The sequence below is a fragment of the Pinus tabuliformis genome, chromosome 5_2 (genome assembly GCF_031772625.1).
Source record: "Pinus tabuliformis cultivar Carrire ecotype Pingquan chromosome 5_2, CPIR1, whole genome shotgun sequence".
Lineage (NCBI taxonomy): Eukaryota > Viridiplantae > Streptophyta > Pinopsida > Pinales > Pinaceae > Pinus > Pinus tabuliformis.
In genome coordinates this window covers 20,833,425-20,844,396 of record NC_142306.1, presented here as the reverse complement: position 1 = coordinate 20,844,396, position 10,972 = coordinate 20,833,425, and the positions used below count along the sequence as shown (strand labels likewise).

Here is a 10,972-nt window from a genome sequence, read left to right as displayed (position 1 = left end):
CACCTTGGCGGTTATATGAAAACCAAGGACTTTCCGTACGACAATCAATCTTCCCGAATGTTGTGTTCAGTGCGTTACGGCTTGTAAGGCGGCAGACACGGCTTCCTATGATTAAAGGATGATAACCTAGTGGGGTCTCCCCATATACTCGATGGTACGTGGGAGCTCAAATCCGTGCTAGACCACTGTTGCGTCACGGAAGGAGGAATCACCCAACCTTAAGTGAAACAAAAGTGACTAGGTTTAATGACGCCGGAGCACGTCTCTAGCCTATACCTCTAAACAGTGAGCGTTATGTTCCAATGTGTTTTTAAGTTGATTCAGTTCATTTTAAGGTTGATCTTGAATTAGGTTTCGGTTTTCAGGCCCTACCGTATGAAATCTCTCAAAAAATGCCTAAATGCAAACTATATGCCAAAATATGTCATTCCGTTCGATGAATGCTAATTACAAGAGGGTTAGAGGGATTTCACACAAACGAAATGATCACAAAACAACAAATAGCTTCCCTAATGCAGCTAATGGAAATTCACAAACTTTTCTTTGATATCACTAATCATTAATGAAAACAAAAAGCTTCTAGTTCTCATTAACTAATACAAAGAAAAATATATTTTTCTTTTTAAGATGGCAAAGTGCATTAAACAAACTTTTGAGAAATAATAACAAACAAATGTGAAAAGAACCGGTTGACCCAAAACAACTGTGATCCGTGTCCGAGTAGTGAGAAGTAATCGAAACAATGTGAAGACTGGTTCAACAGCAATCACTTAAACAACCAAGTAAAAGCAAGCAAAGAGTAAGGTTTCACCAAACCACGAGCAAGCAGCAAGCGAACCTTTGCAAACGAGTAACCAAGCAAAGCTGATACAAAAAAATTGGAATGATAAAACTAGGTCACAAGACAAAAAGCAAGATTCACTCAACAAGACTCACAAGAAAGTGCTTCAATATTCAGACAATGAAAATCAAGTCATAAACCAAGTGAAAACAACAGGGGATAGCAAGACCAACAGGCTCAGGAGGCAGAATTGAAGAAATTCAATTCTACAAGAATTAATGCGGGTGATACACAACAACAATGCGCTGATCAGAAACTACGCATAGAAACAATGCGATGTCAGCACAGAAGTACACGCCTTACCCACGATGGTCCTATTTTCAGAACCGTCGCAACTATTTGGTGTATTAACGCAATGATCAAGAAGTCACAGAAAGGGCTGCGCGATGACAGCGTGACTATTTTAATATAAACCATGATGAAGCTAAAAAACGACCACAATCAAGCCAAAAACTCCCAAACCAAAAGAATCAGTCTTTAAACAATCAAGGCACCTCCCAGACCGAACCAGGAAACCCAAAAACAGAGAACTAATCCCCAAACTTCGAAAAGAGAGCAAAAATCAAACTCAAAGAAAAAATGAACAAAAAAGGACAAAAGCCAGCTCCAAGCTGTTCAGTTCATAAACCAAACCAGAGATTGACTGAAGTGGCGTTGATCTACTTCGCTAATGCAAAGCAATAGCGTTTCGAAGGCTATCTGGCCATGCTTCAGGCTCTGTCTAAAGTTTACAAATCAAACAAGAAGGTAAATTCCCCATCGGAGTCGCCAAATTGTTGTTGAGGTAAATCCCCTCTGCGGTCAGAGGCGATCCCTACTAGTCCAAATAGGGTCTAGAAACAATCAAACAATGCTAACACGCAGGTTCCTAATTACAAATAAAAGACCAATGAAGAAGGCCTACCTGGATTCCAACGCTAATACTTGTAGAAGAGTTGATGCTCCTGTTCTTTTGCTCCGGCTGGTCACAATCCTCACGATCCTCGTGCACAGACACCTGCACATCCAAAGAATGATACAAACACAAGCATAAAATCCAATAGATGCAACTATATATCAGTCAGAAAGGATATAACTCAAACACCATCATAAAGACATTAAGAGTGGAACCATAATGATAGTCGTCTATTATTGATAAACAAAGAAGAATACAACCATAGTTCTGACGTCAAATCCTTCTCAAGAGGGTCCAGCCAGCAAGTACCTCAAGCATTCACCTTTGAAGGTAGATCTCCCAAGACAACTCTTTCTCTCACACAAGTTTACACAAGAAAGAAACACTTCACAACCTTCCTTAAGCTCTCTCACAGTCCCACACTTGTCACACCAGCTACCTATCAAGCTCACACACAATCAGCAACACTTCAAACACTATCAATTCCAAACTAGCATCTCATGGCAATGGTGGAGGCTTAAATAGGAGAAGGAGTCTCCATGAATGGTGGGAGGATGAGCTTATCTCCAAGGAAGGTGGCTCAAATGATGAAACAGACATGCCAGAGAAGGGAGGGCGACATTTACAAGGCCAACAACCAGGTCTGGAGTCATCTTGAAGGCGGACTGTTAGAACAAACTCGCCCAGACTGGATCATCGCAGGTTCTTAACTGCACTGGAGCGCTGACATCGCTGCTGAATAACAAATAAGGTCATATCAGCGTGATCAGATATAAGTAACAGACGCGCTGTCTCATGAAATTCGACCAGTGCGGGAATCACGTGTACTTCCGCGCTGGCAGTGCAATCAGTCTGTTTTGGAGCGCTCATCAGTGCGTTTATTTTTACAACAGTCGCGATGATAGCAAAACTTTGGCAAAGTGGGTCATTTGGCAACATTAGAGAGCATGAGCATGGATGATTTGGACTCATGACACAGTAGGAAGACTGGTAGGAAGACAGTGACAAATTATTGTGTAACAGCTAGTTCTTGGTTTTGGATTGAGGTAGATTAAACAACTTTGGTGTGAGTCTGACAAGCGTGGAATTGCTGATAGTTTGGTAAAAGGTTGTGGAGTGCCTTAGCCTTGCATTATATTTTTTGAGTGAGAGAGAGATATTATCCATTTGGGAGACCCATTCTTGAGAGTGAATGCTTGAAGGAACATATTGGTCAGACCGTCTGAGAAGGATTGCAACGTTAAGGCTTGGTTGTAAGCTTTGCTCTTGATTTATTTTAATACAATCAATAATGATTTCCTATATCTTGTGTGAAATTTACTTGATAGCTTATGATTCCTTGACTTTATAATTAAATAGATCATTGTTTTTCTCAGTCACGTGCTCTGTTGTTTTCTTGTGGTGTTTCAGGTCAATTGCTCATTAAGGAGAAGGAAACAAAAGCTGGTGCGGTGAAACGAAAGCTTCACCAAACACTGGTTTTGAGGTAGGCCTCCAATAACGACTATTTAAGGAAATCGTTTGTTGTTTTGTTTTACTGTGGCAAGACCCACTCTAGAGCTAGAGGGGTTGCCTCTGTCCACAAAGAGAACACTTTCCTACTTCACATGGATCGCTCAAAATTGCTTTGCTCTCTCTTGTCCTCCCATTGGGTAGGGTGGATTTAGATCCAACTTTGCGACCTTAGCTCAAGCGAGAACACCCGTTGAGTTTAAGCATATAATTAAGCAGCAGAAAAGAAACCTACAAGGATTCCTCTAGTCGCGGCAAGCGAACCGAGAAGAGCCCAACATGAAAATCAGGCTTCAACATCCCCTGAATTGTTGTCTATAGAAGCATCCTCAGCGGCAGACCTAGGCCATGTCCCTTGGAAGGGGCTCCTGAGAGGGTGATAGCCCTATCAGGCCGGGACCCTACCGCAACACTAGGTGTTGTTGGTGAGTCGGGTTGTTTGGGAATGCAACCCTAATTGGGTGGTAAATTCCATCCAAGGCTAAATACAGTCGAGAGATTGATAGCGAACAAGTACCGTAAGGGAAAGATGAAAAGGAAATTGAAAAGAGAGTTAAAGAGCACTTGAAATTGTTGGGAGGGAAGGAGATGGAGGTTATCAATGCATCTCGGTCGGATGTGGAATGGCTTAGGCTGGCCCACCGATCGACTTGAGGTACAAACCAACATAGGCTACTGCATCGTCACAAGTGAGGGTGGATTACTACCTGCCAGTTTTCCATTACGGTGGTCAAGGAATGAAGAATGCACCCTTGTGGCAGGCTGTGTGCACCTACACGCTCTTGGTGTTGGTTGGCGGGCTTTCCATTCGACCCATCTTGAAACATGGACCAAGGAGTCTAACATGTGTGCGAGTCGGTGGGTTTGAAAACCTCCGACACGTAAGGAAGCTAACGAGTGAGATCCCCTCTCTGGGGGGAGCATCATCGACCAACCTTGAGCTTATGCGAAGGGTTCGAGTGCGAGCACACCTGTTGGGACCCAAAAGATGGTGAACTATGCCTAAGCAAGGTGAATCCAGAGGAAATTCTGGTGGAGGCTCGTAGTGATACTGACGTGAAAATTGTTCGTCTGACTTAGGTATAGGGGCGAAAGACTAATCGAACCACTTAGTAGCTGGTTTCCTTCGAAGTTTCCCTCAGGATAGCTGGAGCTCAGGCACGAGTTTTATCAAGTAAAGCAAATGATTAGAGGCATAGGGGGTGTAATGCCCTCAACCTATTCTCAAACTTTAAATAGGTAAGAGGGTGCAGCTACTGCATTGAGCCGCTCCATGGAATCAAGAGCTTGAAGTGGGCCATTTTTGGTAAGCAAAACTGGCGATGCGAGATGAACCAAAAGTCAAGTTATGGTGCTGAATTGTGCACTAAACTAGATCCCACAAAGGGTGTTGGTTGATTAAGATAGCATGATGGTGGTCATGGAAGTCGAAATCCGCTAAGGAGTGTGTAACAACTCACTTGCCGAATCAACTAGCCTCGAAAATGGATGGCGCTTAAGCGCAAAACCTATACTCAATTGTCAGAGTAGTTTCCTAGCTCCGATGAGTAGGAGGACGTGGGGGTTGTTGAGAAACCTCGGGTGTGACCTTGGGTGGATCAGTCCCCGGTGCAGATCTTGGTGGTAGTAGCAAATATTCAAATGAGAACTTTGAAGATTGAAGTGGGGAAAGGTTCCATGTGAACAACACTTGGACATGGGTTAGTCAATCCTAAGAGATGGGGAAGCCTTGTATCAAGCGTTCACTCTACATGAGCATCGAAAGGGAATCAGGTTAATATTCCCGAACTGGGACATGGAGGCTGGAAACAACGTTAGTAAATATGGATACGTCATTGAGGGCCCTTGGAAGATTCATCTTTTCTTTTTAATAGCTTGCCCACCCTGGAATCGGTTCACCTGGAGATAGGGTCCAGTATTTGGAAGAGCACCGCACATCTTGTGATGTCCAGTGTGCCCTCGGTGGACCTTGAAAATCTGGATGACCGAGTACCGTTCATGCCTAGTTGTACTTATAACCGCATCAGATCTCCAAGGTGAACAACCTTTGGTCAATAGAACAATGTGGGTAAGGGAAGTCGGCAAAACAGATCCGTAACTTTAGGAAAATGATTGGCTTTGAGGGTTGGGCCTAGGGGTCTACACCCTCAACTCGAGGGCTATTGGTAGTCTACCTGAGCTGCTCTTGCAGTGAGGGCGGGCAGTTGTGTGCCAATTGGGCTACGGGCATAGAATGCCCCCTGTCGGGGGCTTTTCCCTAGGTGTCGAAAAGTCGACTCAGAATTGGTACAGACAAGGGGAATCCAACTATTTAATTAAAACAAAGCATTGTGATGGTGCTTGCAGATGCTGACGCAATGTGATTTCTACCCAGTTCTCTGAATGTCAAAGTGAAGATATTCAACCAAACGCAAGTAAACAGCGAGAGTAACTATGACTCTCTTAAGGTAGCCAAATGCCTTGTCATCTAATTAGTGACATGCATGAATGGATTAACGAGATTCCCACTATCCCTATCTACTATCTAGTGAAACCACAGCTAAGGGAACGGGCTTGGCAGAATCAGCAGGGAAAGAAGACCCTATTGAGCTTGACTCTAGTCCGACTTTGTGAAATGACTTGAGAGGTGTAGAATAAGTGGGAGCCATTTTCGGCGCAAGTGAAATAGAACTACTTTTAACATTATTTTACTTATTCTATGGGTGTTATAGACATTTTTCAGAACTACAACCCCAAGCATAAATGTCCATAAACCAAGGGATCCTAAGTCCCTAAAGGTGTTGTTCCAACCCCTAAAAGAACAAGGTCAACTGATTACATCTTCTCCTAGAAGTTCTCCATGAAAAACCACTCAAAACTGGTCAAAACTGGACCATTTCACCTGCTCCATAGGCAAAGTGCATTGCATCCCACCTAAATACACACAGTAGGTGCATTGCATGTCAAAAATCCCTTCTATGGGGTGCGATGGGCGAGAAGGGACAAATGGCAGGGTCAATCCACAAGGTGGAGAAGCATGGAATCTTCCAGAAACTTCTCATGTGACACCTTCCTCTCTGAATTCGACCAGGGATGAGTAAGAGATCATCAATCTCCAAGTGGAATCAAGAACTATCAGAGGGAAGACACTAATCAAATCTCAAGCTGACTCACCTCTCTTACAGACATCTATATATGGATCCCTCATCCCAGAGATCCAGAGGCTAGAATTTTGTATCTTGTAAGGAAGTGCTGCTGGTTTCTTGGTGCAATATCATAGTGTTGGGTGATCTAAGCTTTTGATGAGGTGAAGAAGGGCTTCTTGCTGAGAGGATGATGTTGGGTCAGAACAATTGGTTGTAATTCTCTTGGCTCTTTCTTGATTATCAATAGATCTATTCAAGCTTTCCTCCATACACTTGTGTGATTGATGTTTTATGCATTTGTATTGTTAATATACATCTGATCCTATATTGCTTATGATAATAGATCTATGTTCTCGTATAGTGTTATGCTGCTTTGATTCTACATGTACTCTGTGAAGCTAGGTACACAAGAAAGCAAGTAGCAAAGGACTATCAGAAGAGAGAGGAATCGAGCAAGGAACCAAACGCAAGACAGAGGTTGGTCTCCTTTATTCTTCTCTCATCTATCTCTCATAAAGGAAAAAAAAAGTAATTTTAAGTTTGTTTGTTTCTAAGGTAGCTACTAGCCTTAGTGGGATTAGCAGCTCTGCATAGAAACTATTCCCGGTAACAAAATGGCGACTCCACTGGGGAGCGAGTAGATTGTTTGTTCATCTACATTTGTTTACTTTATAAACTTACAGACGGGGCTTGAAGTCAAGCCAGCTAGCCTTCGAACTGCATTTTCTATGCAAGTGCAAAGTAGATCAACGCTGCTTCAGTCAATCTCCGGGTTTTGTTTATGAATTAAACAATTGATTTACAAACTCTCTAGTTGCCCTTGTGGTGGCTCTAGTAACCTCCTTAGATCTACCCCTGTGATTGATTTACTAATTACCACTTGCTCGGCCTAAATCCCTGAACTGAACTGCAAACTATGACCCGGAACCCAATCAAAGTCTCGTCCCTAGTCCAGCGCACTGTCTGTTCTATGAACTTCAAATGCAGTGCACTTCCCCAGTGTAGTAGGTTCGTTGCATTTCAGTTTCACTGTGTTACAGGTGCGCTGATCAGACAAGGCCTTTTTCCTAAATTTTGGTTTCTGTGTTCACTCTTTTCAAATCTATTCAGGAGTTTTGCTGCCTATAGTCAGTACACCTCTGTTTGAAACCCCTTTCCTTGCTATTATTCCACCTCCATTGTGCAAAGAACTGTAAATGTTTTTATGTATTTTTTGAGTTATTTTCAGTTCTCCTTTACAAAGAAGTAGCGTAATTGTACTGTCGTTTCTTGATTTGAAAGTGTCGCAAGTGTCATTTTCAATCATAGAAGAGAATCTGATTGTTCTTGATAGTCGATTACACTGTTACTCTTGTATTTGATCTGAATTAGTAGTTTTTCTAGTGTCGAAAGCAAGTTTTCAATTCCAAATTGCAAAGTGTTGTCATTGTCCTCATTTTGTTTTGAAAAGAAACTTGTTAGTAATTGTCACTTTGAAAAATAATTTAGATTTGCGCATTAGCTTTATTTTTATCATTTACACATTAAGAAGTCTGAAAACAAATACATGCATGTGCATTTTCATTTAGACTGATTTTCGGTTTGATTTAGGATAGTGCATATAGTGTGTGCTCTTTGCTCTTTGTTGAAAGAACGCCATCTCCATTTCCTTAGTAGCTAGGATTTTCATTGCAAAAAGAATATTAAACGACTGTTTATCATCTTAGATTGCATTTTAGGAATTGTACATCTACATCACGCGGTGAACCTGAAAGGAAAATTTCTTAAGCAAGATCAACTATAAAATAAATTTAATGAATCTAAAAACGCTTTGGAACCTAACGCACAACATCTAGAAGTCTACGCTAGAGACGTATTCCAGTGTCGTAAAGCTTGGTAACTGTTGTTTTCACTGTTGGTTGGGTGATTCCTCCACTTTGAGACGATAAGTGCCAGTATAGATTTGTGCTCCCACGTATCATCGAGGATATTTTGGGAGACCACAATAGGCTTAATACTTTATCCATAGGAAGTCATGTCTGCCACCCTATCGATCGCAATGCACTGAACACAACATTCGAGAAGATTGACTACCGTACCGTAAAAAGTATTCTACAGTTTTGCAATTGGTTTGGTAATCCCTCTATCTATATTTCCAGAGCAGTCCCTTTCGTTCCTTTTCAGACTCCTTAACGGAAAAGGTCCATCTGAGCACTTGTCACTTTAGGCTCATTAAAAATAGAGGGCGACTAGAGTCATCTTTTGTTTTTTCTCGACTCTTAAAAATTGAAAAAACAAGTTGTGTCAAAGCGTCTAAAATTTATTTTAAATGGAATAGTTATCACCTTTCCTATGTTGGTCTTAGGTTGAGGAAAATGGAGTCCACCAACCAAGGGGTTCCCCTTGGAGGAAATCCTAGTCCCTTCTCCTCTTGGGGAGATGTTGGTGCACCCCATATGGCCACATTGTCGCTTCTAGGATTGACAATTGGTTTGCCCGTATGGCTCTTCTCAACCTCCATCGTTTAGAACCCGCGATTCTTGAACAATCGAGTCAACAACTAAACGATTCCAGAGTTACCCCCAACCCTCTACTTCGTCTAATTCTTCCTCTACTCCTTCCTCTTCGCTTGATGAAGCTGGTAAAGCCAAAAATCAAGTACCTGAGAAGAAGAAGGAAAAGAAGAAGAAAGAGAAGAAGAAGAAGGAGCCAAAGGCGAAAAGGGGCAACCAAGCATCGTCTGGCGAAAATCCACACACTGCACCGACCAGGCCTAAATCGCCATGTGTCATTTTCAAAGGAGACAACTATCATCGAGATTGTCCTTGCATCCCTCGGATCTTAAGGGATTGGTCTCCTCGTTTGCACAACCCGGTGTCATCAACCTCTGATGATCATGTTGAAAATACACCGTCAACTAGTGAAAGTGAAGCCCCTGGACAAAAAGGAAAATGTAAATTTCCTTGTAAACTGTGTGAAGGAGATCACGCCGTCCACCGTTTTCCCTTCTTAGATGAGGCTAAAAGAGTTTTGGACGACTGTCCAGTTTCACCGTTACGGCTCCCTCCTGGATATAAGAAACTCTTGCCGAGTCCGTCACTAGTTGAAAATCCGGCTGACACACCCTTGTGGTCGGCTAAAGTATCTACCATTGAAGAAAAACCATTTGAATCCATACCAGACGAAAGTCAAAAGGTCGAGGCGGCAGTTTACCCGGTCTTGCCTTCAGAGGTTCCATCTTCAGATGATACAGTCACCGAAGAGAACAAAGATGACACTGTCCAAATTCTTTTCGTAAGCACAGACTCTGATGAACATGGGGGCAACTTACCCATTCCTTTATCGCAGGAAGAAAGTTCATCAGAGTCGTACCCGGTCATCTATTCGGTCCCACCTCCAAGCAACCTAGTTGTTTCCTTTGACTAGAATCTACTAGGCAGACCCCGTTTACCGGCTATTGTACCATTTCAAATCATTGCTCAAGTATATAGAATGGTCATGGCAAGTACCATCGTAGATGAAGGGGCTTCTATGAGTATCCTTTCCTCAACTGCTTGGAAAGCGCTTGGTTCACCATCGCTTTTGCTTGAGATGAGAAATCTAACAGGCTTTGACAAAGGAACCAGTCGACCGTTAGGGATCCTTCCTAATGTGGCCATAACATTGAGAGGGAAAATTGTTCACATGAATGTAATGGTAGTCCAAGGACCCCTGGATTATAATATACTCCTTGGACGAGACTATATTTATTGCATGGGAGCCATTGTCTCATCACTCTTTAGAGTAATGTGTTTTCCGCACGAAGGAAGAGTGGTCAAGCTCGTAGACCAGCTTTCATTCCCCGGTTCACGCATAGAAAATAGTCATGTACCATCCCTGAATGGTCTTTTCATGCAAGGAATGTCTCATCAATCCCCAGTCCGTCCTCCTGATGAGCGCGAGTGATTTGGAGGATATGATTGAAACCCAGGGGGCATGCACCCTGGTTTGCTTCGGCAGGAAAACTTCAGGTATAGGGTAGGTTTCTGCGAGGGATATATGACTAGTCTAACACACCCGTCCATTTTGGAAAATGGGATTAGACTGGAATAAGATTCCCTCATCAAAGTTATGTGAGTGGAGGCGTCTGCGCCACTCGCCTTTGTCTATTTCGGTAGGCATCGCCGAAGAAGTGTTTTGTTTGTAACACAGATAGAACAATCTTTGGTAACCTGAAAGAGGTAGGCCTTTCCTGATAAAACAAATGTTTTGTCTGCAAATTGAGGGGTAACCTTGAAACTCTATTTCACTATACCTGGGGGCATGCAAACCTTTTGGCATGCAAGCGAAGAGCGACCATTTATTTTTTTAACTTTGTAGGTCCTCTAACCCTTTAAACTCGTAGGATTGGTCATTTCCTAACTTGCATAAAGAAAGGATCTGGAGCAAAGCTTTGTAAGGTGCAAGCTCCACAAAAATAGCATCTTATATGAGACATCCTTATTATACGATTGGATCGAGCAGTTTTATCGCGGATTTCAAGCTCGTTAAAAAATAAACATAAGCAATGAGCAAGTGCTTCCCCCAGTGTTTAAGCTCATTTTAAATTAAAAAAATTAACTAATTTCTGGTAAATAACCA

General features: G+C 42.4%; 1 pseudogene; it reads left to right on the top strand.

Moving 5' to 3' along the window:
* The first annotated feature begins 3,437 nt into the window (after positions 1-3,437).
* Positions 3,438-5,301, top strand: LOC149157361 (25S ribosomal RNA; annotated as a pseudogene).
* Positions 5,302-10,972: the final 5,671 nt, after the last annotated feature.